This window comes from Mytilus galloprovincialis, chromosome 8 (assembly GCF_965363235.1).
Source record: "Mytilus galloprovincialis chromosome 8, xbMytGall1.hap1.1, whole genome shotgun sequence".
Taxonomy (NCBI): domain Eukaryota; kingdom Metazoa; phylum Mollusca; class Bivalvia; order Mytilida; family Mytilidae; genus Mytilus; species Mytilus galloprovincialis.
Window position 1 is genome coordinate 83,168,453 of NC_134845.1, and position 4,801 is coordinate 83,173,253.

Below are 4,801 nucleotides of genomic sequence, written 5' to 3' on the forward strand. Positions count from 1 at the left end.
AGCACTTTTTTGTAGCAGTGAGTTTTGCGTTCAAGTGTATATGATATTGATTGTGTGTTAGTACTAAATTGATTTTGTGTGATTGTTTTCTCTTTACAAGCATGAGTTATAAATTCGAATAAAAATTGTAGGACAAATCCGGTATTTATTTTTTAATAAAACAAAAAACAAAAAAAAAGACAAGAAGAAAGTGTTGACTTACCTGAAACATCTATCACGACATCTCTAAACACCTTAAATAATAAATGCAATTTGTTCATTTCAATATCAGATCAGTTCAATATCAGATGCTATGATTGAGTAAATAATTCTATGAGAAACATTGTCTAAAGCAAAATGACATGGCAAGTAACAAACTCCAATTTTAAGTATTCCTTCTAACAAGCAATCAGATATACACATACAAAATCGCAAGACGATCATGTTAAAATAACAATATAACGAATGTTTTCTGGATCATTTTAATACCCTGACATTCCTCGAATTTAATTTTTGTTTAGCTTTCATTGTTGTTTCTCTATTTGAATAATGTACGATTATGTTTATTGTATAAAAAACAAAGATTTATTTAGGGTTATTAGATTGACACTATTAATTTGAAAATTTCTCTAATTTTTATTAAAAAAAACCCCAAAGATTATAACCTGACAAAGTAAATGTGTACTAAGTCCTTTTTCTTCTAGAACATTTTTCATGTCATGGAAACTACAATTCTTTCTCTTAAGTATACTAGACCATAATGCCATGAATTTAAGGTCATTTGACGTTTGGTGCTGAAATTGGTGTTCTAAATCATTCCATTCTTCTGCCTGAAATCCTAACAAAATGGCTATCTCACGGATCTCCACAGTAGACAGTCGGGCGGCTAGTCTCATGATATGCTGTGGTAAAGGACATTGTTCACTTTCTAATCTCCCAAGTCCTAAAATATTGATTCAGAGTCTTGTCATGTACATGATATATTACACAAAAAAGAAAGTTAAACATGATCGGACACATAGATTTATGCTTAAAAAAGAATTCCGCATACTGGAAATGATTTATGACATATAAGTACGTAACGAAAAAAGTAAAAAAAAAAAATATGAACTCCGAAATGATTAAGATGAAAAAGGACTCGATTCATATTACCAGATTTGTATTCTTCAAATAAACCGGAAGAATCAACGATTTATTGAAAATATAAAAAGATGCTTTTCCATGATTGCATCCTTCTACAATGTTCAAGATATGTCTTCTATAGAAGGACGACTACCTTAACTGGCTGACTTAAGACATTATTTTTTTTTTGGGAAATTTATGTGTTGATTACATATTTTGATTGCTCTTTCAGTTTAAAGCAAATGCTAACTTAGTTCATGTATACTAAACATTGGAAAGATTTGATATCTTTCTTTTTTTTTTTCTTTCAGAAACTACAATATATATCTGTATTGCAATAGCAAGTATAATACAAGCTTGACTGCATAATACTTCATCGTGATTTTATTTAACAAAGGTAATGTTTACACTTACCTTCGCATGATATTTGACACACGTTGCATGGTTCCTGTAAACGAAAAAACAAAAACAAATAAAATGGATGAACAAATAATGCTTTACATCAAACACATACTGATCGAACAATGTTCTCTCTCTCTCTCTCTCTCTCTCTCTCTCTCTCTCTCTCTCTCTCTCTCTCTCTCTCTCTCTCTCTCTCTCTCTCTCTCTCTCTCTCTCTCTCTCTCTCTCTCTCTATATATATATATAAATGAAGACTTCAATATAATTTCACTTAAAATATGTATGATGTAAATAAATTTAACTGTTCGTTAATGTATCTTTAAATCTTCTAATATTTTGCAGATACAAATTTTTTTCTACTCATATTTTACCTTTGATGAAAACCAAGCACTAAGGTATTTAGTTGCATGTCGTTGCTTGTGCTTTTTACAAATCCATACGGCTTCATCAGTTGATAGAGACATCTCATTGTGATCAAAGAAACACATTTTTGATTTGCAGAATACACCAAACTCAATGTTGAACGGTAGGACTGTACCTGCTTTTTTAGGTTTTATGTCTTCGGATAACACCGAGTAGAATTCTGAGATTCTTATTATCGCCGCTGTAAGGCATTCTTGAAGAGAAGAAGCAAGAGTTGGAATTATATCTTCTTTTGTCCTGGCATGGATAAGGGAGACAATGACTCTATTTGTTTCCACTTGGACGGCTACGTCATGAGAGCTATCAATCGTGACAATAGCGAGATCACTGAAAAACATTCTTTTTTCTCTGTTCCTTCCCTTATAATTCTTTATATCCCACGACGTGATTAAAGAACTCAAAAAACGATATGACAACGCTGGAGGTATAACCTGTTCTGTAAACGAAAAAGCTAGCATGATGGAATTATTCGAATTCCGAAACTTTTTAAGATACATTGTGTCATTGCATTTTGTTACCATACAGGGGACCATAAAGCGAGACACATCGTTAATCGAAATGTTTACACCTTCAAAGCTGGTCCTAGGTGCAATTATAACATCAAGATGTACAAGAATTTGAATCATATATTCCTTGTATGGCATAATTTGGTTGAATTCGTCCTGTTCCCAGAGACAGTAGATATCATTCCGTTCAATCATTCCAGTTTCCTGAAGATTACTCAAAATTCTAGAAAACATCTGTCCTTTAGGCCAGAACTGCATTTCTCTGACTATAGATCGCAGGACTTCTACTAAGTATGCTGGTGATATAATGATACAATGACGTAGGTTTTCTAAATCAAAGTATAACAGTTTCCCAAGTGAATGTTGAACCTTCAGAAATGTTTCTATCTGCATATCTGATAAAACCATTGACTCATTTTTAGAATTTAATGCCAATAGTTGATCCCGCGAAATGATATTAATCCCTTCTGCCGATTTCTGAGACAACTGTAACTCTAACGGAATCCATCTTGTTGGCATTGGTTCACCCCATCGGGGATGTTCAGTTGCTCTTTGCATTAGCTTTTCTCTAAGATCTGCAATTTCCGGATCATCTGGATTTGTGGCATCAACAAATATCAACGGTTTAAATTCCAAATGCTTCAAACCAGAATGTGTTTCAAACAATTGTTGAAGCTCATCTTCTAGTTGGTTTCTTCGAGCTTCTTGTGTCCACTGTAATTAAGACTATACATTGATACCAGCAAAACATGTATACGAATTTAAAACTCATGTACATATAATTTCACTGTATACATTAGGTACATATATAAATAAAGGAAACAGTAGTTTACCGCTGTTCAAAACTCATGGACAAAAAACAAAATCGGGGTAACAAACTAAAACTGAGGGAAACGCATTAAATATAAGAGGAGAACAACGACACAACATTAAAATGTAACACACACAGAAATGGACTAAACATGAGACAAAATCCTATGAGAATAACAAATATAACATCAAAACCAAATACATGAATTTGGGATAGAGAAGTACCGGGAAACGTCTTATAGTAATGTGAGTTCACACTCAAAAATAAGAGAAAACAAACGACACAACGGAAACACAACGTTACAATGTAACACATATAGAAACGAACTATAATATAACAATGGCCATATGCCTGACTTGGTACAGGACATTTTTAAAGGAAAAAAATGGTGGGTTGAACCTGGTTTTGTGGCATGCAAAACCTCCCTCTTTTATGGCCATGTAAAATATAACATTAAAATGACAACACAACATTACAAGACTACACTATAAATAGATAGGGAACATAATTGACAAAGAAACACACGAATAATAGCTAATAAAAGGCAACACGTTAAAAATTTAAATACGCAAGAAGTGCGTTTTGTCCACACAAGACTTACTAGTGACGCCCAGATACAAAAGTTTGAAAGCCGAAACAAGTACAAACTTGAACAGCATCGAGGACCAAAAGTTCAAAAAAGTTGTGCCAAAAACGGCCAAGGTTTTCTGTTAGGTACCAGCACATCCCTATTATTTAGAATAATTTATACTTTTGCAAACAGTAAAATTTATAAAACGACTTTACGAAAGATATTTGATAAAACTGAAGTATTAACTAATTACAGGAACAACCGAAATACGCTACATAATCCGACGAAATGCAGCACATCCGAATAAGTTTAAACCTCAACGCAAGTGACGTCATATTTGAAATTGTAAAAAATGACAAAAAATTACGTCACATTTGAATTTGTAAAACAGATCATAAAAAAATGAAAAATGACGTCACATTTGAATGAATAAGATAGAATAAGGATTGATTTAAGATTGTATTTAAACTACATACTGATATAACATTTAATAACAATGCACATTACAATACTAATTAATAGCAAACTAAGGTACCAATTAACAATATCATATGTCCGGTTTGTTTTGAATCTAACTTTAAACGTAAACCATCGTACAGATTACGTTAAACAAAATGAAATCTAATTAATGAAGACGGTGATTATTTTTTTTCCATAACACATGAATATAATAGAAAAGACGTGAACACATTTGACAAAATCCGATGAGAATTACAAATATAACATTAAACATTTAAACTAAATACATGAATTTGGGATAGATAAGTACCGTAACACGTCTTATAGTAATGCGAATTCAGACTCAGCAAAACAGTCACAATCGGTAATAAGTCACGTTTGGTAATTAAAAGATTAGACGACGTAATAACAAACCACAATCTACCATGTGGTAAAAATGTCCTTAGCTAGTTTGGTCAAAGATACATCGTATGGATCCACCAATTCGTAATGGTGTCCATAAAATTTACGGAGTGTCAATTTTAAGCT

General features: G+C 32.4%; 1 long non-coding RNA gene across 1 annotated transcript; it reads right to left on the reverse strand.

The window, feature by feature from the left end:
- Positions 1–648: 648 nt before the first annotated feature.
- On the reverse strand, positions 649–3,078 carry LOC143043586 (uncharacterized). Its single transcript, XR_012968483.1, has 3 exons — positions 1,875–3,078; positions 1,516–1,549; positions 649–922 (listed from the first exon to the last, which is right to left on the reverse strand). It is a non-coding gene; the product is annotated as an uncharacterized LOC143043586 (long non-coding RNA).
- Between the last annotated feature and the right edge of the window lie 1,723 nt (positions 3,079–4,801).